Source organism: Sapajus apella, unplaced genomic scaffold (genome assembly GCF_009761245.1).
Source record: "Sapajus apella isolate SASKATOON/1434 unplaced genomic scaffold, GSC_monkey_1.0 scaffold52, whole genome shotgun sequence".
Classification (NCBI taxonomy): Eukaryota; Metazoa; Chordata; class Mammalia; order Primates; family Cebidae; genus Sapajus; species Sapajus apella.
The window spans coordinates 9,146,101-9,172,814 of NW_022436992.1; positions in this window are offsets into that span (position 1 = coordinate 9,146,101).

Below are 26,714 nucleotides of genomic sequence, written 5' to 3' on the forward strand. Positions count from 1 at the left end.
TATAAATTAATTAAAAGTTTAATAACTATTCAATTATTTCATATAATAGATTTTCAAGGCACAATCCCATTGACTTGGAAATTTACACAAAAACACATAAACTGTTGGTAATTTTTTTCAATCCAAGCAAACATATTTGTCATTTCTTCAAAGCTTGTTTCTGACTGTCCTCTTTGAAACTTTTTTGGTATATTATTATTTCTTTATTTTATATATATGAAATAATTCCTAGTTTGTGAAATTCCTAGAAGAAATAAATGAGATCTATATCATGCACCACATCAATTTAGCTATTTGGACTTCTTGGTAAGCAAAGTATATTATATATTTTAGACTATGGTCAATGATTTCATTTGGCTACTTTGTCTAATGGTATATGTAGACAAAATGCCAGATAATAACTAGTATCAGCCCTCTTCCTATTTGAAGAATCACTCAGTCTTGAAGGTCTAGTCTTCATTTTCAGCTGTAACAAATCAGCGTCATTTGCTTTCTCATGTTCTTTAGCACTTTCTCAGCATCCCTTAGTGCTCTGCGGCCCAGCATCGAACAGTATAAAGTACTTATAAAGGGAGGCTCGTGTTTATTTCTTAGGCATTCATAAGCATTTTAAATAATTGCTGAAAATATTTCCAATTTTAAGAAAAATATAAGTGCACAGACCCAGTTGAAATGAGTTAGCCAGCTTGTTTTAGGTAGACGGTAAGAGAAGAGTCCACAGAGAACGCCAACCTATGTTTCGTGCAGATAAGGGAACTTGCACAGGGGGCTTGCCTAAACATGCCACCAGAAGACCAAGGGCCCACATGTGCACTAGGGAAATTGGGTGGAGCCACCAGGAATTCACGCCTTATACAGACAGTGAACCTGGCCCTATCAGCTTTTACATAAAAGCACTTGTATTCAACCGTGAAGGGGGCAACTGGAAACCTGCTTTCCAGGACCTCTTTCTCTGTTGAGAGGTTTCCTCTTGTTTTATAAATTATTATTATTATTTTTTTTACTGTTTTACTTTGAGTTCTGGGATACATGTGCAGAATGTGTAGGTTTGTTACATAGGTATACATGTGCCGTGGTGGTTTGCTGCACCTATTAACCCATCATCTAGGTTTTAAGCCCTGCATATATTAGATATTTGTCCTGATGCTCTCCCTCTCCTCACCCCCACCCCAACAGGTCACAGTGTGTGTTGTTCCCCTTCCTGTGCCCATGTGTTTAACTATGATCTTCTAGATGGAAAAGTTCTGCCGTAGAGAGAGCCAATCCTTAGCAAGACAAATTATACACCAAATACAAAGTCCCATAGCCTTCAGCTTCTCAATTTCCCCGAAAGTTTTCACCAATTCAAGACTGGCTCCAATGAGAATTTGAAGCAGCAGCCTTGCAGTTGCAGGCCCTGCACCTTAACCAACTATGTAAACAAGCCACTTGCATTAAAAGAAGGCAGAAATGTTTCTTAAGCCGTATTTTGAATGAGAATGCTGCACCCTCAGGTGGTGTGGCCTGCCTAAAAGCCAGGTGGAGCTGACGGCCAGCAGCTGCCTCCTTTCCCTCAGCTGCGCTGGCAGAGGAAAAAAGCCGCTTGCTGCCATCACTTTAAAAGCCAGGCCTCTGCACCACCCTGCTATGTGCTGGAGGGGAAAACCTGCCCCTGCTCCTGTGATGTCCTGTTGGCCATGTTGCCAGGACCCTGTGTGCACCCTGGGCCACTCCCCCAGCCGCTGCCCAAACAGTGACCCCTGGCCAGCAGGTAATGCCCTATGAGGAAGTTCCCTTGTCCCTTACTGCAGTTTTTAACAGCTGGGCTCCATGGTTTCATGCTGCCCTCCACTTCGCCACTTTGATTCCTTAAGCACTGCCGCTCTGCTCAGAGCTTTTGAGCCTGGCCAGGACACACCCTGCCCCACCCTGTAGCTTTTCTCTGGCCGACCTCTTTGCAAGTGCTGAGTTCCGGCCCCGGGGCTGGGCTGTTACTGGCGACAAGGAGGGGAAAGTGGGGGGTGCTCATCCTTTTCACCCCACAGGCTCCTGCAGGTTTTGGTACCAGAGATAATATCCGAAGGATAGAGAAGGAGAGGGAAAGCAGACAGAGAGCTTGGAGGTAAAAAAAAACTGTCCTTTTAATTCCTGCTGGCCCGAGACTCTTAAGACCCCTGCGGCTTGGTGCCGCTGCTGCTTCTATTCTCCGCAGCCCTGCCTGGCTGCAGCCACTTGAGGTGTTCTTAGAGACAGGACAGAATGGGGCAGGTTTTACTCACAATTTTGAAGTCTTCTTCCCGGGCTGTATCCCTTTCATGGTTGTACCCCTCTTCTGGCTGTACCCCTTTTCTGGTGTAGCCCTCTCCTGGCTGTACCTCTCTGCTGACTGGCTTGCCAAAATGTAACATTGGGGTTCAGGGGTTCAGGATGCTCTCAGCTCCTCCGAGAGGACGTTTCTCCAGGTTGTTGGTCTCCTGCCCTCTCAAGAATGAGAGAGGAGACCATGGCACAGTGCGCAGTAAATGCTGGACTCAAAGTGCTTGTAGAAAGTGATTTATTTAAAGAGAGAGAGAAAAGGAGAAACAGAAAGAAACAAGCTAGCTCTCACACTGAGTGAGAGAATCCAGAAAGATGGAATCCAGGAGAGAAAAGCAGCTTCCACACTGAGTGGAAGGGAATAGAGAGAGACATGGAGTTTAGGAGGTGAACACAGGCTTCCATGAGAGCGTGTGGAAGGGGGTCCCAGAGGAGATATCCAGGAGAGAGAAAGATGGCTTCCACGAAGGGAGTGTTGGTGGAAGGGGACCCAAACATGGAGTCTGAAGAGATGTGGAAGAAGGGGACTTTTAAACTGGGAGGAACTCCCACCTTCTCTAAGACCCCAGGCAAATGAAAGGAGTTCCTTAGAACTTCCATTGGTGTGATTGACTCTTCGTTGCTTCTCGCACCCATGAAATTTAAACATAAACTGTTAAGTCTCCCAGATGGAGAGAGATGGGACCGGGGCATGGTCCTAGGAAGTTCTTGCCCTTAAAACTACGCCCCCTTGTGGACCTGGAAAGATAACACATTCCCTCAGTATCAGTTATTTTGCATTTGCTGAGGAGTGTTTTACTTCCAATTATGTGGTCAATTTTAGAGTAAGTGCCATGTGACATTGAGAAGAATATATATTCTGTTGTTTTGGGGTAAAGAGTTCTGTAGTATCTATCAGGTACATTTTATACAGAGGTGAGTTTAAGTCCTGAATATTCTTTAATTTTCTGCCTTGTTGATCTGTCCAACATTGACAGTGGGGTGTAAAAATCTCCCAATATTATTGTCTGGGAGTCTAAGTCTCTTTGTGGTCTCTAAGAACTTATTTTATGAATCTGGGTGCTCCTGTATTGGGTGCATATATATTTAGGATAGTTAGCTCTTCTGGTTAAACTAATACTTTTACTATTATGTAATGCCCTTCTTTGTCTTTTTAAACCAACAAAGATTAAAAAAAAAAATCTGTTTTGTCAGACACTAGGATTGTAACACCTGCTTATTTCTGCTTTTCATTTGTTTGGTAAATTTTCCTACATCTTTTTATTTTGAGCCCATGTGTGTCTTTGCACATGAGATGGATCTCTTGAATACAGTACACCAATGGGTCTTGAATCTTTATCCAATTTTCCAGTCTGTGTATTTTAATTGGGGCAATTAGGCCAGTTATGTTTAAAGTTAATACAGTTATGTGTGAATTTGATCCTGTCATCATTATGCTAGTTGGCTATTTTGCACACTAGTTAATGCAGTTTCTTCTGTTTCATTTATCTTTATATTTTCATATGTTTTGGAGTGGCTGGTACCAGTTTTTCCTTTCCATATTTAGTGCTCCTTTCAGGAGTTCTTGCTAGGCAGGCCTGATGGTGATGAATTCCTGTCTTTAAGAATGTTGAATATTGGCTCCCACTCTCTTCTGGCTTGTCAGGTTTCTGCTGAGAGATTCACTGTGTGTCTGATGGGCTTCCCTTTGCAGATGACCTTGTCTTTCACTCTGGCTGCCCTTAACGTTTTTTTCTTCATTTTGACCTTGGAGAATCTGATGATTATGTGTCTTGGGGGTTGATCTCATGGAGTATCCTATTGGGGATCTCTGTATTTCCTGAATTTCAGTGTTGGCCTGTCTTGCTAGGTTGGGGAAGTTCTCCTGGATAATATCCTGAAGTGTGTTTTTCAATTTGATTCCATTCTCCCTGTCTCTTTCAGGCTTTTCAACTGGTCATAGGTTTAGGTTTTTTACATAGTCCCATATTTCTTGGAGGTTCTGTTTGTTTGTTTTTTAAATTCTCTTTTATCTAATCTTGTCTGGCTGCTTTATTTTAGAAAGATAGTTTTCCCTGTCTGATATTCTTTCTTCCACTTGATTGATTCAGCCATTGATACTGGATATGCTTCACAAAGTTCTTGCATTGTGTTTTTCAGCTCCATTAGATAATTTGTTTCTCTCTAAACTGGTTATTCTAGTTAGCAACTCCTCTGACCTTTTATCAAGGTTCTTAGCTTGTTTACATTTGGTTAGAACATTCTCCTTTACCTCAGTGAAGTTATTACCCACCTTCTAAAGCCTACTTCTGTCAATTCATCCATCTCATCCTCCCTCTAGTTTTCAGCCCTTCCTGGAGAGGTGCTTTAATCATTTGAAGGAGAAGAGGCACTCTGGCCTTTTGGGTTTTCAGCGTTTTTTCATTGGTTACTTCTCATCTTCATGAGTTTGTCTAGTTTCGATCTTTGAGGCTGCTGACCCTTGGATGAGGTTTTTTAGGGACTTATTTTGTTGATGCTGTTGTTGTTGCTTTTTGTTTGTTTTTATTTCATAGTTATGTCCCTCTTCTGTAGGGCTGCTGTGGTTTGCTGGGGGTTCACTTCAGGCCCTGTTCATCTAGTTTGCTCCCGTGCCTGAAGATGTCACTGAGGAACCTGGACAGCAAAGATGGGTGCTTGGTCCTTCCTCTGGGATCTCTGACCTTGAAGGGCACTGACCTGAGGCCATTAGTAACATTTCTATATAGGATGTCTGACAACCCCTGTTTGGAGGTCTCACCTAGTTGGGTGGCACAGGAAGCAGGGTCCATTTAGCGAGGAACTTTGGGTGTCCCTTGGGGAAGGGGCCATGCTGTGCTGAAAGGAAAGCCACTCATCTGGGCCGCCCAGATTCCTCAGAGGTAGCAGGAGGAAAGATTAAGTCTGCTGCTCCACAGAGATTATGGCCACCCCTTCCACCCCAAGGGCTCAGGCCCAGGGAGATCAGAGTTCTGTCCATAAGCTGCTGACTGGAGAGGGAGTTCCTTCAGGGAGACCCCAGCCACAGTGTTGGCTTCCATCCCTCCCCCAAAAAGCTCAGCTGTGCAGGCAGCCACAACAGTGGTTATGGTCCCTCCTCCCCAGGAAACTGCAGGCTTTGACGATTCTAGCCAAGTGAGTGTTGAGAGCCTGTGTGGCTCCGGTGGTTGGGGCCCAAGGCCCTCGTGGCATGGACTCCTGAGTGGGATCTTCTGATCTGTGGCTTGCACAGTTCTGTGGAAAAAGCAGTTTCCCAGCCTTGGTAGCATGCTCATTCACTGCCTCCCTTTGCTGGGGATGTAGGGTCTTCTGTCCTATGTGGCTCTCAGGTGGGCTGCCATACCACACTGCTCTTCCTTCCTCTCTGTGTGTGCCAGCCACCTAGTCAGTCCTAATGATAGAACCTGGATACCTCAGTTGCCGGTACAGGATTCACATGCTGCTTTAGATATTTTCGATGAGAGCCTCTGATTGCCACTGCTTCTAGTCGGCCATCTTGACCCTGCTTCTGCTTAATAAACTCCACTCCACTCACTCTGTGGTGTCCACACGTCTAATTATTCCTGGTCATGAGACAAGACCATGGACCGAGCTGAGTTAAAGGAGCAAAAATTCTGCATTGCAAAAGGTCAAAGGAACTTAAGCAGATAAGCACAAAGAAAGCCACATCATATCACATTATAATCAAATTATTGAAAACCAATGATAAAGAATCTTTAAAGCACCCTGAGAAAATTATGAGACAGCCTAAAATTTAAGGAACAACTTAAAATTTAAATATGTGCAGTATAATACTTCTTAAATAATACCAATTTAGGAAGACATGGATACTTTTGACTTTATAAGAAAGTATCTTTATTTTTGGATATCAAGGCTGAAGTATTTAAGGATGAAATATCATATCTAAAACTTATTTTCAAACAGTATGACAAAATAATATAGACAACGAGCTAGCTAGCTAGATAAAATATTAACAAGGGCACATGGGTATCCATTGTAGTATGCCTTCAACTTTCTGCAAGTTTGGAAGTTTTATTTGAAATACCATATTTAAGCCCCAGGGCCTGAACAGATTTATTTGGTGGGATTTAAACAGCAACAACAAAAACCTGTCAGTTTCCCCTGGAGCATATGGGAAGGAGGAGATACAGGGAGCAAAGCACTAAATACAGTAAAAGCCCCCAGGTATTTTTCAAGGTGATTTCTGTCTTCAGTGTTAGTAAACTCATAAAATGTATATGCTTATGATCACACTGTTTTTCACAAAAGACTATTAAAACACTATGGTGTATGCTACACATTATTAATTCAGGCAGACCAAGGCAACATGTATGGTTGGAGGAATGTGGAAACAAAAAAAGAATGAGGAATAAGCTCCCAGAAATCTACAGGAGTCATTGGATAATATGTGGCCCTTCATGGGCCTGTGAAATAAGTATTCAGAAATCAAGACACAGCTTCACCTAGATTACATTTGCAGTACAAGTCCCAAAATAATTTTTATGAACAATGTTTTGATGTTTCTTCAATGGCTCTAAAATTCCAACAGAATAAAACTCATGTTTTTAACCTGAAGTTATAGCTTGGGTCCAAATTACCCAAAAGGGCAAGTCACTGTACCTTTCTTAGGGTAGAATATGTAAAAGTTTCCCATTCCCTGCCTTTTTAAAAAGGAGATTATGCAAGTCCAATATCTAAAATGCACACCAAAAATCTTACAATACGATTTCCGAAATCACAATGGCTTGTGATAGCAATGAAACAACTTAAAAGAGAAACAACTTAATAAACTCCCTTCATTTGCAAATAAAACTCAGGAGTAAAGAATCTCTTCTTTAAAACACACTAGTAGAGGTCAGAGCTCTTTAAAGCCAGGGATCACATCTGAGTTCTCTCTGTATTTATCGCATTATCAACCAAACTAATGTTTTTATCTTTAGTAGCCAATTGAGAAATGTTTGCTCACTGATAAATTAATAAATCTGCATCGATGCACTCAAAATGCTTTTAAAAATAAGATAGAAAAAGTAAATGTGAGAAGAATAAGGATAGGCAACATCCACAGCTAACTGAAGAATACAACCCCTGACAATAAGACATTCACACTAAAATAATGGTATTAACAAGCACTGTAATAGCCTACAAAAACCAACTGGGGATTAATTCAGCCCACAAGTTGATTGTAAAGTAATAGTAATCAGAGAAAAGCAAAGAATTTGGACTGAGTTTTTTTGTGTTTAGGCACATTATAGCATTTTTTATGCAAGACTGACCTAAATAAGTAGTAACATACTAATTTCGGCTTTTCTTTTCTCTCACTGTATTTTGCATTTGTTTGTGGTCTATTTGGAAGTTCTTTGGATATACCTTTCTAACAACACAATCTCTGCAGAAGAATTCCAATAAACTGTTTGCCAATCCCTACTTTTTAAAAAGAGAGACTATGCATGTCCAATATCTAAAAGGTATACCAGAAATCTGAGAATATTACTGATTTCTGAAGTTGCAATGGCTTGAGTTAGCAATAAAACAACTTAAAATATTTGTCTTTGGAGGAGAAAATTTCCGATGTTTTAAGGTGTACTAAAGCCAAAGAAGCTTGAAGATAACATTAACTTCACATTGAGAAAAAGTATTTTGTTAAAGGGAAAGGTGAAATTAGATGATTATTCTAATTGTATTTTAAATTCCACACTTATCTCCAGGACATTTTGAAAACCACATAAAATAAAATACTTGGACAGAACAGTCTTATTAATAACAGTCATCTTACTAATGACATTTCTAGAAATGTTGAGTTACTAATACCTTGTTCTACAACTCTTTAAGATCTATTAAATGAGTACAACTTCCCATTTAGTGTATTTCATGTCCATTAGTGGCACTAAGTTCTCTTAGCAGACCTTACAACAATCTAATACCATACTATTTATTGGCTCATTTATTTTTTGTATTTTTCTATCTATCTACAATGTAAGTTCTATGAAATCAAGCATTTTGTTCATAGTTGATTCTGAGTTGATTCATAGTTCATTCATAGTTGATTCTCAACGTTTATAAAATATTTCTGGTTTACAATAAAAGCTCTATAGATATCTTTCTATAGATTATTATAGGTGATTATGAAAAAATGGTCTAAAAGCAAACTTACTGAGAAGAAGATGGTGAAAAGGAATGAAGATAAGTCCCTCATGGAGTTGTGATAAACAGCAATACCCTTATTCTATGCTGATATCTTTATAAGTTGTTAGAAGCATTTTGGAGGGTTATTGGCAAATGCAAATCAAGAGAAATTCCTAAATTTTTGCTCCTAGAAACTTAAATAATAAAAACTGCTCCAAAGATAACAAAATAATGTAATGTTGATGTTCATAATAGTACTTATTTCTAAATATGAAATATAGAAAAACAATATAAAGTTCAGCATCACGATAGTAAAGTATCCTACATCAAGCTTATAATGTATTATGTATCATTAAAATTATTATTATTAAATATATGTGGACATGTGGAAGGCATAGATGGTATACTCCTGAGGCAAAGGTAGAATTTGAAATACCATGCAACTAAAATATCTGTCAGTGTTGTGTGGAAATGCCAGGGATAAAAGGGAAAAGGTACTACCTATGAGTTATGGAATGCCCTCAGAATCCTTTGAAATGAAGTCCATAAAATGCCATTCTCCCATGAGGAGAACTAATGGAATGCCTGCCCCCAGTTCTGTTTTCACCCTTGGCACCAATGAGTTCTCTGCCTTTGAGTATGAGATGGTTGGTTTCTCCTTTGGGTTAGCTGCTTTTTGACTTTGTTGTGGTGCAGATTTATGGCTTTTCATGTAACATATCTGCCAGTCTGTCCTCTGGCATACTGTCACTTTGTCATGGACATCACTAAGCAAACTCTCTGACCACACAGAGACTGGGCTATGGCACACATAAGCGGATTCTACCCAGAGAATATAGAAGGTGTGTCTCTTAGTGTGGGAACAGAATGCCCCCACTAACCCTCCAGGTTAGAGAGGCAGAGGGTCTCTCTCCACAGTGCTACTTCAAGCCTCATCTAGCTTAGTTTCCTTTGTTGTATGGGCGGTCCCTCACTGGCTCTCATTGGAAAGTTCTGTAGCTGTGCCACACATCATTCCTGCAATTGATTTCCAGATTGTGGCTTTTCTTCTAGGTGACAGGCATTCAAGTAACTATTTTGCTTTTCATCCTAATGAAAAGTCATTTACATTAAAGGATGTAATTTTGTTAATTTTAGCAAATTTTAAAAGACATAGAAAATATCTAGAGTTTATGAAATTAAAATACTTCTGGAAATATGCCAAAATTGGCAATTAAGGTAATTTTTCTTTTCTAATCATAGGAGTTTTGTGTGGTTCATGATCACATAAAATATAGACAAGAGAATATAGATAAGAGAAATAAGAGGTGCTACTGAATTAAAAATTTACGTTATTTAACTATTGCACTTTTTCTTATTTCTGCATAATGATTTAGATTGCCATAGATGCATTTTTATCTTGTAAATGTGATAATTATGTTTCTTCCTGTGTTATTATTTTTTATACACATCATTTTAATGTCTACATCAATTAATATGTAAGCACTTTAATATTTCATAGCTTGACCTACCTATGTTAAGATTATATTTATTCCTGGATACTCTGTTTGTTTTGTATTTAACATACATGTTAATCTGTACTTTATATTAGCAGTGAAGAATACACTTAAAAGTAGAATTACCAGATAAAACATAATGACTATTTAAAGCCTAATTGTTATATTATACAATTGTTTTCCTAGAATTCTGTTCTTACTCCTGGCATTTGCATTGAGTCACCTCCAGGAGATATTGAAGAATGTGACAGTAGGTAAGTTTGCAATAGTAATTCTTAAAGCTGGTCTGCCCACTATGCAGATACTTCAGGGTGATATTCTGTTTAAACTTCTTTACCATATATATGAAAAATTCAACCTGGTTACAATTCCCATGCATACAAGATAAAAATATACTTTCCGTCCTGAGAACATAATAATCCTCTTGTCTTAGATAAAATTTTCTATTTCCTTATCTAAATGTTTTTGTTTTATTGAGCCTATATGGTAGAAACCCAATTAATAAGTCAGCCTTATACATAACATATGAAAACTAGTGTTCCTTATCCTGCATAGAACCAAGAGATGCATTTTCTTTGGCCTATTTTTTATAAATTTTAATGGCTTTATATGGCTTGCCTGTTGGTTCAGCCACCCATTCCATACTTCTTGTTACTATCAGGGTTACATTGATATTACTCACTCGGCCTCTGCAGGCACGTGAGGTAGTGAATGCTAAGCAATCACACCATTAATTAATTCAATATGTGTTCTAATTATTTGTTCAGAAAGCATAGTCATTTCAGGCATTGGGTTAATTTTTTTACTTTTTTTATTTTGAGCTCCTTGCTTCTGCTTTCTGAGGTCTTTCAAATCTGGGGCATGTCCAAATTCAGGTGTGCAGGTTTTCAAGGTGTCTTTCAACTCCATCCACAAGCTTCCTCTTAGCAGACTTCCTCATGGGCTTTTGGGGTAAATTTGTTTTATTACAGCTGGCATGGGTTTAACATAAAATTTCAAATTAAGACCTGTTTACCTCAGATCCTATTATTTGATACGTCAAGTTTGACTTTCAACAAAAAACTACAAAGTGTGCTAAAAGTTAAGCAAAAGAAACAGTCAAGAAACATAAAACCAAGTATCAGAACCCAATTTTGATATAATTGGGATTTTGGAATTATCAAACAAAAACTTGAAATAACTATTATTCATATGTTAGAGTCCCTCAGAGAAAAAGTGACTAACATTCAGGAACAGAGAGGCAATGTAAACTGAGAGATGGAACCCAGGAAGAGTCGCAAAGAAATGCTGGAAATCAAAAACACTGTAAGAGAAATAAAGAATGTCTTTGATGGACTAACCAGTAAACTGATTATGGCCAAGGATAGGATCAGTGGCTTTAACAATATTTCAAGAGCCTTCCCAAACTGAGATACGAAGAGAAAAAAATAATAAATGGGGAAAAACCCACAATATCCATGAACTTTGGAACAATTTTGTTGAAATACTAGAAGGAGAGGAGAGAAAGGAAAATAAGAAATACTTGAAGTACTGTAATAATGGTTGAGAATTTTTCAGAAGCAATGACAAACACAAAACCAGCTATATAGGAAGTTTACATAATACCAATCAGGATAAATACCACAAAATCTACAGCTGGGCATACCATATGAAAACTGCAGAATACCAAAGACAAAGTGAATGCCATAAAAGAAGGAATTCATAAATCAAATGAACAGAAATTCAGTAGAAATATTTGACCCGAGCAGCACCATCAATTAACTTGATTTCATTGATATTTATGGAATATACCATCCATCAACAGTTGGATACATGATCTTATCAAGCTCACATAAAACATTCATCAAGACAGACCACATTCTGTTTCATAAGACATAGCTTGATAACTTTTAAAAAACAGAAATCATATAAAATGTGCTCTCAGACCACAGTAAAATTTAACTAGAAATCAATAGTGGAAAGACAGCTGAAAAAAGACCAAATATTTGTGTTGTGTAGATTAACAACACATTTCTACATAACACAAAGATTAAAAAAAGTTTTAAGAAAAACCTTTTTAAATATTTTGAACTAAGGAAATAAAAGTAAAACCCATACAAATTTCACTGGGTACAGGGAAAAAAGTACCTAGAGAGAATTTTATAGCATTAAATGCACATATTAGGAAGAAAAGAAAAAAAAAACTAACCAATAATTTAAAGCTCTACCTTAAGAATCTAGAGAGGGATGAGTAATATGCCTAAAACATACAGAAGAAAAGAAATAAACGATTGAACAGAAATTAATAAAGTTGAAAGTAAGAAATCAATAGAGAAAATTAATGAAACCAAATTGCTCCATTGAAGAGATTAATAAAATCGACAAGCCTCTAGGCATTGTAAATAACAAAAATGAGACAAGATAAAAGTTGCTAACATCAGAAATAAACTTTATCAAGAATCAGCCCATAGCTTTTTTGGCTACTTATTCTGTTAGGGGAATAAAACGAGTAAAGTATGTCTGTCCTGAAAATTACCCAGAGAAGTAGGGAAGGATCTCACTAATATTCTTGTTCAAAACCTATTAAGAGAACCATGGGAATGTGTTTTTATTGTAACAATAGCTTATATGGAAGCAGAACAAGAGATTCTGAATTCCTTGTTTTACATTACAGAAATACTATTTTGTATTTATGAAGCTCTAGTGTCATGATCAGTTTGTTGGATGTAATTCCCACAGCATTTAAGTTCTGCTGTAGAAAAGGAAGCACTCTCTAAGCTCCATTCCCTCCCTCCTTTTTCCAGAAGGTATTTTGTAAATTACTGCTTCTGCACACTACATAGTTCCCTAGTGGCTTGCTATAGTGAACATAGTTCCTCAAAGTGCATAATAACTCCCAAGTTGCAGCTTAAACAGTAGGAAAGTAGAATGAATTATGGAGAATGAAAATATCCCCGGATGTCTTGCTTTTCTTGGTGGGAGGGAAGGGTGGCCCTTTAATGGTATCAGATGTGGTGCAAACAGTATCCATTATCAGACTTATTTCCCACAGCTTCCCAACATAAAAACAGATCTCAGACAGACTCTGAGTAAGACAAAGAGATTTTTTTCACTTAGATATTTTTGTACCTGATTTGCAGATATCATTATTCTGGCAATGCATTTCTCACCAACAGAAGTCACCAAAATACTTTAAAAATGCAAAGCATTTTTGAAACGTCTCTCTAGTTTCATTGTTTAAAGGCCGCAATCTTCTCACTTAACAAACAGTGAAATCATCAGTACACTTGTGCGGTTTTATTTCTAAAAATAATACAGTTGGGATTACTCTGGCAATAAAAGACAAAGTCATTTCAGAAAACTAGAGGTTAGAAGTGCTAAATAGATGGGCCACTATGAGATCCCTCAAATGTGACACTGGAAATTCACCAACATTATCAGTAGTACTATGGAATAATGTCAACGATACTTACATCAACATCATGTAACTTAGAAGTTTCCTGGAAACAAAAAAGGAAATGTGACTGTGGGCAAGATAAGGGTTGGGAGTAAGAGAGGAGAATGGAACTTGCCTGATTGCATTCTACTTTGGTAGGAAAGGTTGTCTCTCAGCACAACATTGCTGTTGCCCACTGTTTCTTCTTGCCATCCCAGGGCTCATTGTACGCTGCATCCTACGTACCAACTCCAGATTGTCTCTGTCGACGAAAAGGGTCAAATTATGTTAAATATTCGAAAATGTTTATTCTGAGTCAAGCATGGGTGACCATAGCCTGTGACACAGCACTCAGGAGGTCCTGAGAACTTGTACCCAAGGTCATCAAGATAAAGCTTGGTTTTATACATTTTAGGGAGACATGAAACTTCAACCAAATACATTTAAGAAGCATAGACTTTATGGTTTCGTCCAGAAAGTCAGAACAACTTGAAGCAGGGGGGCTTCCAGCTTATAGGTAGATTTAAAAATTTTCTGGTTGACCATTGGTTGAATTTATCTAAAGTCCTGGATCAGTAGAAAGAAATGTCTGAGTTTTAAGATAAAGGATTACGAGGACCCAAGTTCTTATTTGCAGGGGATGCTTTCAGGTGGTAGGCTTCAGAGAGAATAGGTTATAAAATATGTCTTATCAGAGTTAAAGTCTGTGTTGATATTAATGCCAGAGAGGTATAGTGAGGCATGTCTGACCCCTACTTACCATCATGGCCTGACCCAGTCTCTCAGGTTAAATTTTAAGAATGCCCTGGCTGAGGAGGAAGTCCATTTAGATGTTTGGGGACCTTAGAATTTTATTTTTTGCTTATACTTCCGAAAATGATAGTGTCTCAAGATCCCAGCTGCCTACCAACTTCCAAGGCTTTTAACTAGAGAAACCATCTTGGAATATGCTGACTACTCACCCTTGCCTTAGTTTTCTGCCTTGGCCCTGTCAACACTCTTCCATTGTGTTACGTCCTTATAAATTTCTGGCCTTCTTATTTCTTATTAAAGTATATTTTTTTCCTTTGTGTTATCTCTTAAGACTTGATTAGGGACTTTACATGTATATTTTTCTTTCATGATTTTAAAATAAAATGCATTTATTATATTTTTGAAATAAATAATGCACTAACAGTAAAAATGTTACATCCAACACATTTTTCAAATTAGAGCACATCTTCTGTCAAACAAATTATTACTTTTTTTTTTTTTTTTTTTGAGACAGAGTCTCACTATTTGACCAGGCCAGAGTGCAGTGGCACTATCTCGGCTCACTGCAACCCCTAACTCTTGGGTTCAAGCGATTCTCCTGCCTCAGCCTCCCTGAGTAACTGGGATTATAGGTACATACCACCATGCCCAGCTAATTTTTGTTCTTTTAGTAGAGATTGAGTTTCACCATGTTGGCAGGATGGTCTTAATCTCCTGACCCTGTGATCTGCCCACCTCAGCCTCCCAAAGTGCTGGGATTACCGGCGTGAGCCACACTGCCCGGCCTGCTATTATTTTTGATTCATTCAAAGTGTTATTTTTTATGTTTATTTGAGCAAATATAAATCTGTAGTCTTTTTTCCCTTTTATTACATAACTGGTTCCATACCATACACACTGTTCTTTGTTCTTCAACTTGCTTTTTTTTAACTTTGTTATTTGTTTTGGAGATATTTACATTATTGTACATGCAGAACTTTCTTATTCTATTTTATGTTTCATAATATTCCATTCCAAATATAGACCATCACAAGTTTATTTCATGCTTATTGATGAACTTTTAGTTTGTTGTTACTATTTTGGTATCAGAAGTAATGCAACAACGAAACACCTTAACATACATCAATTTGCATGGGTGCACATTTGTGAAGGAAATCTTACACTGGTCTTCTATTGCTGCAAACAAATTACCACAGATTTAGAGACTTAAAACAACACATATTTATTGTATCATAGTTTCTGTGAGTTAGGAGTCCATCACAGAGAAATTTAATCCTCTACTCAGGTTCTCGCTAAGCCGTAATTAAGATATCAGCACAGCTATGTTGCCACCTGGAATCCAGAGTGCTCCTCCAGGCTCACTCAGGTTGTTGTCAGAATTCACTTCCTTAGAGCTGCGGAACTCACATGAACTGCTTATTTTAGACCAGCAGGAGCATCTCTGGAGGCCTCTAGGTAATACTTCCCCTATATCTTCTTTTAAACAGCTTTCCTGATTAAGTCAGTCCCACCTAGGATAAGCTTGCCTTTGATTAACTTAAAGTTCACTGATTGAAGGCCTTAATTAAATCTGTAAAATTGCTTCACCTTTGACTTATAATATAATCACTGGAGTAATAAGCTATCATTTTACCATATTGTATTGGTTAAGAGGCAAGTTATAGGTCTTGCCTGCACTCAAGAGGCATGAATATGGATCACTGGGGAGCTTCTTAGAAATATGCCAAACACAAATACATTCCCCCAAAGTGAAATAGTGGGATCAATTGCAATTTTGAAGGAAATTTGCCAAAGGGCCTTCCTAAAAATTACACTTACGATAACAGAACGTTCCTATTTTGTCATAGACCTCACCAGCACTATGTGCTAATAAATTCTCGAATGATATCACAATTTAAAGTTCAATTAGTGATCCTTGGTATGTTTTTTTCTTTCTTTTGTTATAAATGAGATCAAGTACCTTTTAATATATTTAATATTGCTTATGTTATTTTTGTTAATAATTGTTTCTTTTATTATTTTCTCATTGGGTTGTCTTTATGTTATTGATTTGAAAGACTTCTAAATATTTGTCTGTTAATGAGACTTGCAAACATTTCTCATAACTTTACAAGTTAGTCATTTTTTTTTTAGTTTATCTTTTTTATTTTGGAACCATGTAAAAGTTGTATATTTATGTGATCAAATTCATTGTTTTTGTGTTTGTGTATATGGTTTTTGAGTTTGAGCAACTGTTAACATTGAAAAATGAATTGAAAACATTTTCTTCTATCTATACCTTTATGAATTTATATTTACATAGTCTTTGTTTTGGGAATTTTTTAGTAGTTTATTTTAAATATGAATATATATTTTTCAATAGGCTGTGCACACCATTTATTGCTTAATTTGTCTTTACTTGAATTTAAGTAACCTCTTATGGAAAACTGTATTTTCCAGGATGGCACAATTTTCTTAAGGTGAGACCTTGATACTATTTCTTTGAGAGCAAGGGTCCATAACCTCTACCATACATTTAGGAGGACTTTTGTTAACTGCCTCAGCTAATAGAATAAAGTACAAGGGATACTGTGTGATTTACAAAGATAGCTAATGAAAGGCAATATGACTTCCGCCTGGTGTTTCAGTTCAGGAAATGTGCCTTTGGAGCTTGAGCCACAAGGTAAGAAGTTTATCTGATTTGACACTGACATGGTGGAGAGAATATGCAGATAGAGAGAGAAAGAGAAAGAGAGAGAAAGACGCATGTAGAGATAGAGAGAGATGCATACAGATCTCTGACTTTTCTATTGTCTAGCTTTTAGCCTAGACACTGGATATGTAAATGAAGCCACTTTTGAGATGACCCAGAATTAGCCAGTCAGAATCACACAACTGAGGTGTCTTCACATCTGAACCCGCAGAGATTACAAGTGATGATAACAATAAAATAATAACCAAGCGTGAGTGACCATGGCCGTTGACACAGCCCTCAGGAGGGCTTAAAATAATTGTAATTTTAAGCCACTAAATTGTGTGGCGATTTGCTACACAGCAATAGTAACCAGATTATTCCTGTATCGTGTGCCAAATGTACATCTGAATTTGTGTATATGTACGGCTTTAGAATTCTGTTCCATTGTCTAGCTTACCAATTCACGTACCACATTGTATAGTTTTAATTACAGGAGATTTAAAATATTGAGTTTTGCTATTCAATAGTATTACTCCCCCTATATTGAGCTCACTGTTTCAGAGTGTTTCTGACCATTTCCTGAGTTTTTTAATAAAAACTTTACATTCACAATTTTTAGTTTCAAAAACATTGGTATTCTAATTGAATTAGAGTAAATGTAGTAAACACTATGGGGAATATTGCTATGCTCATTCTTTTTAAATCTAAGAACATGTTGTATTTTGACATTTGTTCAAATTGTCCTTAATATCTTTCAGTAGCATTTGAAACTTTTTGTCATATGTGTCTCAAAACTTTTGAAAGTTTTGAGAAACCATTGCCTAATGCTATGGTTTGAATGTGTCTCTAAAATTCAGCTGTTGTTAATGTGATAGTATTAATAAGTGGGGCCTTTAAGAGGTGATTAGGCCATGACATCTCCTTCTTACTTAGGGGTTAAGGCCCTTATAAAATAGGCTTTCTTCAGTGTTTGGCTAGCTTGCTTTCTTGCTGTCTTTCTGCCCTTTAAGAAAACAATAAGAAGCCCCTCACCAGATAAGAAGTGCCAGTTGCCTTGATCTCAGTCTTCAGAACTGTGAGAAAGCAAATTTCTGTTCTTTATAAGTTACCCCATCTTAGGAATTCTGCAATAGAAGCACAAAGTAGACTAAGACGATTTACTATTAAATTTGTGCTGGTTACTCTTAAGAACGAAGTATTTTCTGTTATTTTATCATCTTATTCATATAGATTATACATACAAATGCTACTGGATCCTACATACTATTTTTACAATCTTATTACTACATAAATCAATATAATTTTTCTTGCGATTTGCGGACTATTTTTTATTAAAACAACACTCCTAGTTTTGTTACCAGAACTATTCAGAATCTTGAATTCTATTTATCTAATAGCAATAGATAATGATGTCAAAGATAAATAATGATAATAGAGGGCATCTTTGTTTTACTCCTCTCTCTAGCAAAAATATTTATAAGGTTTCCCATTAAGATAATGTCTTTGGAAGAAAACAGATCTTTTAAATGTTACAGAAGCACCTACATATTCATAACTATTAACTGTGTTTAATAATTGAGTCATTATTGACTATTTTGTTTTAATGTCCTATCCTAAAAATATGACTATTACCAAATGTCTGCTCTTTTTCACATCAAACACTCAAGAGATATACTTCACTGACTAAATCCATGTGCAGAGACCATATTCAGATTTTTCTATTTGTGATCTGTGATCCTTGGCCCCATTCAGTGGTATAGGACACTGGATCACCTACATATTTCTGTTATAGACTCTTATCTATTCAAATATTACCACATGTACAAAAGAAGTCTTTATTCCTGTTAAGTGCACGTCTTCAAGTTGTTCGTATAAGAGAGACATTAAAGCCTTCAGTCAGACGGTGACCCTCAAATTATACTGTGATATTTAAATACAGTACACAAATGTAAGGAAGGCAATGCCTCCTTTTCTCCCTTCCCAGAACCTGTATGTATTTTTGAGAAACACTGTATTTGTTTAAAGGGTTAATTGACTGGCATATTGAGAACATTTCAAATTCGTGAGTATTCTATTCACATCAAATGCAGGAATTGTGTTTTAATACTCCAAGAATTATTTTTATGCCAGGTTTCAAGAAAAAAAATGATTATAAAATTCAGCATTGTATATCCTGGTATAACTTGGGGGAATTACCTATTTTACCCAGATTTCAGCAATTTATAAATAGAGACAACAAAGAAGATAAAGGAATGCTTTAGATGCAAATAGCTACATGTGTTTAATGAGGACATTAGCCTCACTGTGAGGTACCTTGTGAATTTTAATAACCTGCCTTCAGGTAAGACTATTCAAATCATATACAGGCAATATCATTTCTATATTTTTTTTCTTAAAATGTTCAGGTTTCCATAGTTCGTTTAGGAATAGGTATCAATTATTTAAAGTATTTGCTTTTAGCCACTAAACAATCTAAAATATATTCTTTCCATTACAAAATTTTTTTTTACCTAATTAACTGTCAGTGAGTATAATTCTCTGCAATAATATTGTGGTCTTCCATCTATTTAATAATAGTCACCAACTCCTCTCCCTTCCTTGCACTAAACACAACTCTAAACATTCTGTCATATGCACTTCCTTACTTAATTTCATTATCTAATTTGGTAATGTTCAGTGAATGCCTAATTTATACAAGGAACGATTTAATTGCTGGGAATACAGTTTAGTTAAAATAAGAGGGTCCCTACTTTCACAATAAGTGTTTGTGGAGTAAATAAAGGCATAAATAAATGCCTGGTTTTATTTTTTGTTGAAGTCAGGGATTGTTTCTTTTTCATATTTGCAGCCTCTTCCACTAAGCTTGTCTCTATTGTTTAAAAAACATAAATCTGATTAATAAGAATATGATGATAGAATAGCATCCAAACACATGCTTAGTAGGCAGAACCAGTGTTTAAACTTAATGCTAGTTTTATTCTGATAATTAAATGGGAAAAGAAGGTAACAAAGATAGCTGGAGTTTTGTTGGGGGGTGTGTGTGCTCATGTGTATGTGTGTGTGAGAGAGAGAGAGGGAAAGGAAGGAGAAAGAGAGATACAGAGCACAGAATTAATCCTTCTGGTGGCTATATAGCTGAGGAGAGTGGGCATAAATAGAAAGGAGCAAAATCATGTAAGAATTGACAATGAGAAGCAGACAACTTTTCAGAGATGCAGAGAAACAAAATTGTGTGCCGTCATTGTATTTAAATGAGCAGTGCATTTCAAGCGCCAAATGCTGGTCTACAGGGTATACAGGAGCAGATATAACAGACAGGTCCAGAAGAAGCTGGAGAAAATATTTTCAGATCTCACATGATATCACAGGTTACTCTGAGAACCCAGTTTTTTGGTAGTTTCATGTTTGTAAGATTTGTCTTTCCAACAATTTGAAAGCACCTACCATAAGGGCACATATCACATTTTGATTTTATTCAAATCCTTTACAACTACTAACAGACAGATGTTGTCAGATAGTGTTTGTTTCTTGAATACAAGCTGACTTACCTTCACCATTAGTCACCTCACTTCATTGTCTTCTATATTACCTGAGTTTTATTATTTCATGAATTTGGTTTTTTTTTAAATTTCCAGGATAACTCTATGTGCTAAAATTCTATGCAGTTTCTTTATCCTTTACTTTTTTTTTATTTTCACCTTTGGAAATCTAAATCTGTATGAAGATTAATGATAAGAGTAGGTTCTTTCTTTCTGTTCACTAAAGCTGGATCTACACAAAACAAGATAAGGAGATGAGTTGGAGTCTCTAGTATATACAGAATAGATTTTTAAAAACATTTTTAGCAGTGTGAAGCTGACTCTATTTACTAAAATGTCAAACATTGATATGTAAAGCAGTATATTATAATGTCCTTGCATTTAAGTAACAGTGTAAGTTGACTAAGAAGCACCTAGAAGGGACATGCCTCATCTATGGTCATATAAGTCACTCTTAGTGCATTCCTCCAGTCCCATCCCTGGTCATTCTAGCACCTAGCACTCATTCATACTCAAAATTATATAACTCTTATCAGATATGCCTCATTTATAATATTTGAACTCTGCCTTTTTCCGGAGAATCTTCTCCTTGGTACCTTGATTCAATGAACCATACCCATTTCTCTTTTGTCTTTGTTTTGTTCCTATCTTGACAGTTGGTGCATTGTTTCTGAGCCAGCAAAAATTATCCAAAAAAGAACTCAGAATTTATAATCATTACAAAATTCTTCTTCACTCTGCTATTGATGTCAGAAATTTTAATTTTCAGGAATGTGTTGTCCAATCTGGTTATTGAGATTAATCCACATTTTAGGCTAGGCTTTGGCTTATCAGTTTAATTTTCTTCCAAATGCTTATCCATGACTATACCTCCTATGCCATTATATCAAGCCAATCTGGTTCCTAACTGATGACTTGACCATGTTACCTAATCATTCATTCATTCACCATATGTTGACCAAACATTTATTCTAGACTATAAGGATTCTGAAAGTGAAAACATGTGAAAGGAAGGAAAACACTGGAATAAAAAAATTTCATAGAGAAAGTAATAATTGAGCTGAATCTTGAAACAGGAAGGAACCAATGGTTTTCAAGTAGTAAGTGCACAGAGAAAAATATTGAAAACTATAAACTATGATTTCTTCCTTGATGTAGATGTATTAGGTGTTCTTGCATTGCCATAAAGAAATACTGAAACTGAGTATTTTTAAAGAAAATAGGTTTAATTGACTTATGGCTCTGTAGACTATGTAGGAAGCATGGTGCCGGGCATCTGCTTGGCTTCTGATGAGGCCTCTGAAAGCTTCCAATCATGGTAAAAGGCAAAGTGGAAGCCAGCATCCACATAGCAGGAGCAGAAGAAAGAGAGATTGGGTTGGGGGAGGTGCCACACTTCACAACAGTCAGTTCGCATGATAATTCACTCACTATCATGAGGAAAGAACCAAGAAGATGGTACTAAACCATTCATGAGAAATCCACCCCCATGATCCGATCACCTCCCCTCAGGCCCAAATGCCAATATCAGGGATTACAATTCAACATGACATTTGAGCAGGGACAAATATCCAAACTGTATCAGTAGGATTAGGCAAACTTTTTGTGTTGTTTTACAATAAATATGTAGCTTCCAATTTGTTTTATAAAACATCATAATTTTATAAGCACAGAACAAATAGTATTAGAAAAAATGAAGTAAAAAAATAAACAGTATTTGAAAAGAACAGCTCAGGATCAGGACGGGGTAGATGAAGACAGAAGAGAAGGTCTCTGCAGCAATTCTACTCTTCAGAAATATCAATTTGAACAATTATATAGCTTTTTGCTTTACATAAAACACAAAAATAAGTTTGGATGAATAATGATTGACATAATAAAAAATATTAACTAACAAAAATACCCACACCATGATAGGGGAATACAAAATGAATCAGGAGCAACTAAAAGAGTTCCCCGTAGCCAAAGCTGGGACAATTTTAACATCAGAATAGAACAGGTAGTATTGGATTATAATCTGATGTGTAAAATAAATATCTATGAATCAATTCTGATTATGTGTATGTACACACATACACACACACACACACACACACACACACACACACACACGGCATCTCTCCATAGAGCTCAATGGTTTATGAGAACAATGAATGAAAGGATAAGACAGGAAAATAAGTCAATCGTGGTCAAGGCCTGGGGGAAAAATTCGAGACACCTGGGAAATTATACAAGCACTCTATGGAGCCTGCCTTCCTATCTTCCATATAGAATACAATGCTTAAGATGCTGAAAAAAGAGAAGCAGACCTTGTCACTCTAATAGTAAATGTGAAGACTCATCCTTGGTGATGGGCAGGAAACTCCTGGGCCCAGGCCATAGAGATCCACTACTAGTTGGGGAGGGGCAGGATCCTTGAGAAGGTTCCACCACCACAATCTAGAACACAGCAGCTGACTAAGGCAGGGACTGCACCAGAACAATAGAGAATGCTATACTACGTCCACCTGGCTTGCAAGCGTCTGAGCAACATGTAACAGCAGGGTTACTAAGGACATGAGCATGAAAAGAGGTAAGAAAAGCTTAAAGTACAAAGAGAATTCCTAATGTTGAAGGTATAACAGATATTGAAGGAAATCCTCCAACAAACTGGTCCTCATCTTAAACAGACTGTAACACTAGAGGACTTTGAAGCCTATATTGCACTGAAAGTAACAATAATGAAAGCCTAAACCCAGCACAGCATCTGACTTGATTGACTAAACCCTACCCTCAATAAAAACCTAGCCAAGAAAAAAATGTCCATTTTGAGTCATGACTGTTATATCTCAGTCTCTGTTGCTCTCACACAGCGTGCCTGGGATTAAATCAAAATGTAAAACGTGCAGAAGAAAATAAGAAATAAAACAACATACTGCAAATGAGAAGCAAATCTTCTAAACCAGATCAGTGGTTCAGATATTGGAGATCTGGATGTAAGTTTAAGTTAACTATGATTAATATGTTAAAGTTTCTATTGAAAAAGCTGAACATCATACATGAAAAAGCTGGGGATTCCAACAGAGCGGTTCAAAGAGAAGAGAGAGAAAATGGATTGAAATAAGTATTTCAAGAGATGATGGCTGAAACTTTCCAAATTTGATGAAACATACTCAGACCACTTAGGCTGTTATAAAAAAACAATATAAACTTTGTGGTTAATAAACAGAAATTTATTTTGCATGGTTTTGGAGGCTGTGGAGTCCAAGATCATATTGCTGGCAGACTTAGTATGTGGTAAGGGCCTCTTTCCTGGTTCAAAGATTACACCTTATCACTGTGTCCTCATATGGTTAAAGGCATGGGCAACCTCCCATCAGGCTCTTTCATAAGGACACTAATCCCATTCATGGGCAGAGGCCTCACAACCTCATCACTTCCCAAAGGTTGAACCTACTAACACCATCACTTTGTGGGGTAGGATGTTAACATACAAATTTGGGGAGGACACAAACGTTCAGACCATAGCAGCCATCAAATTACAGACCTATGAAGCTGTGGGAATACCAAACATGATAAACACTAAACAAATAAGGTCATAAATTTCAAATCAGTAAAAAAACAGAAAAAGAAAGAACCAAGACATATCACATACAAATTGCTGAAAACAAAACATAAAAAGATGATCTTGAAGTCAGCCAACAAATAAAATACATAATCCAAACTAGAGGAACAAAGAATATTAGAATTCTCATCAGAAGTTATGCAAGCCAAAGGCAATGGTATAATCCCTTTAAGTACTGAAAGATGAAAATTCTATATCCAGTGTAAATGTCTTTCAAATTATTTTTAAAAAGTACTTTTAAAGAAATACTAAACTAAAAATAATTCTTGGATCATACATTTTCACTATAAATAACATTAATGTATTTTTTCAAACAAAGTGAATAATATCAGACCAAATCTTGGTACTACAAACATATGCATACACATACACATACATATAAATTAAGTGTTCAAAATTACATAAATGGGCTGGACGTTGTGGCTCACACCTGTAATCCCAGCACTTTGGGAAGCTGAGGTGAGCAAGATATGAGGTTAGGAGTTCGAGACCAGTTTGGTCAATATGGTAAAACCCTGTTTCTAAAAATACAAAAATTAGCTGGGCCTGGTGGCATGTGCCTATAGTCCCAACTACTCAGTAGGCTGAGGCAGAAGAATTGCTTGAACCCGGGAGGCAGAAGTTGCAGTGAGCCGAGATCACACCACTGCACTCCATCCTGAGTGACAGAGCAAGACTCTGTCTCAAAAAAGAAAAGAAAAGAAATTACATAAATGATGGTAAATATAAAATTCAGTTATTTCTTTTGTTCAGTAGCTGAAAAGTTATGTCTAATCAAACATAATAGTAACATATATTTATGGCATATGTAAAAGTAAAAAGTGTGATAATAATTGCACAAAAATGGGAGAAATTGATATTCTAGCTGTGCGAGGTCCTCACATTACACTTAAAGTTGCACATTACTTTAAGGTAGACTATAGCTAAATAAACACGTATAATTTAAGTCCTAGACAACCAGTACAGAGCAGTTAAAGGCAGTGACATATATATCACACTTACCACCTCCTGCTGTGTGTGTAGAGAGAACAATCCTCATTTCAAGGGAAAAATGTTCAGAAGCTTTAGGAGGTAACTTTCAGCAAGCAGAAAATTAACCTGTAGCCTAGCAGAGAAAATTAAGGAGGGCTCAACACTAGGTATTGTGTGGAAAACTATGACTCAGTAACTAATGAAAGGCAAAATATCTTCCTTTTCCATCCTAAAAATCGACATAGCTGCAAAGGACACTTAAGAAGGTCTGCATTTTATGAATCACAGAAGTTGTTTTTATAAGTTCTGAGTATCCGTGATGCACTGATTAGGAAAGAGGGTGGGGGAGTATCCTTGCTGTGCTGCCATGAAAATGTGAAATAATTCAGTAGGCTTGCTTTCCTTGAAAGACACCTTTCCCTCTTAAGATGTTAATAGCCAGAGCTGGCACAACTATTTCCAGGCTTGGCTTACAGTTGTATTTAGATCTATATAAGTTGATGTTACAAGAAACAAGTCACACACAAAAAAAACACATAAATAACCACCTATGTCAGGGCTAAATCCATTACTTCCGGGACACAGAAATAAATTATTGACTCCAAATGGACAATGCTTAATACATTTGTATATAGGAAGATTAACTCAAAAGGCTCTTAACCCTGAAAATTAATTATACCCTTCTTAATATCTGGCTTATGTGAAGACAGTGGAGTTTATAACATTGCATGCCGAATAGCACGAAAACCAGAGACTCTTTCATCTTCAGAACAGTCATTAAATCAGGGGCATATTTCTAATCCAGTGTTCAAGCCGGCAGCTGAAGGTTTATGTGTATGTAGTAAGTCACCAAGATAAATATTTGTGAAGAACCTATCATTTCAAGACAGAAGTTTTGTTTCTCTAACACTGATCTTTCTCAAAAACAATTTTCATTCCAATACCCCTTGCCCTCCTAAGTCCAGCCTGGGTCCTTTATAATTTCTAGCATATTCTCCAAATCTATAGAATATTAACAGAGAATTTCAGACTGAACTCTAGAAATTCTTTCTGGTTTAGAATCGAGTTTCTAGTTTGGTGCCCTGGATAAAGGATCATAAAACATGTATTCACTTTTCTGCTGCTTCTGTGCTGTAGAATGCTGCATGTGTTGCTAAAAGGAGATTGAACTAAGGATTTAGGGTGAGCTGATGGCAAATCACTGAGGTGGGGAAGAGACCACTTTGGTGCCACCCTGCAATGTTAAGCTCATCTCCTTGCACATACACAGGAAGTTTCTGTTTCATGCTTCACTGCTAAGAAGTACAGTTTAAGATTTGAGTTCAAGTCCATTTTTTGCTTCCTTGTAATTTGATGACTTGCGAAAGTTTGTACATGCTCTGTGGCATCAGCTTCCTCCAAGGTTAAGTCATCCAAGAGTATTATCAGAAGGCCCCCACCTGGAAGGCAATGCTTAGGGCTTGAAATCCAGCCTGTCTGATTCAGTGTGTACTGTTCCTGTGCAACACAGTCTCAGAGTCATTGGGTTTTATGAGGATTTATTAAATTAAAATATGCCTAATGCACCCTTAGAAGCTTTCAATCTTATTGATTATCTCATTTAAGGTCATGTATTAACCCTTCTGTTTAAATGTAACTCCAGGAATCCATAGAATTGGGGTTCTAGTTGTGATACTGCTTCAGCTTCTGTTTTTGACCTTGCATATTTTCTGCGATATTGACCATCACCTTCTGCTTTGCTTGATTTCAACATTTAACCGTAACTTCAGTCACTGGCTTCTGTTTTCTAAATTATCATGTAAAGATTAAATTTCTATTGGAAATACTCAGCTTTACCCTAGGACTA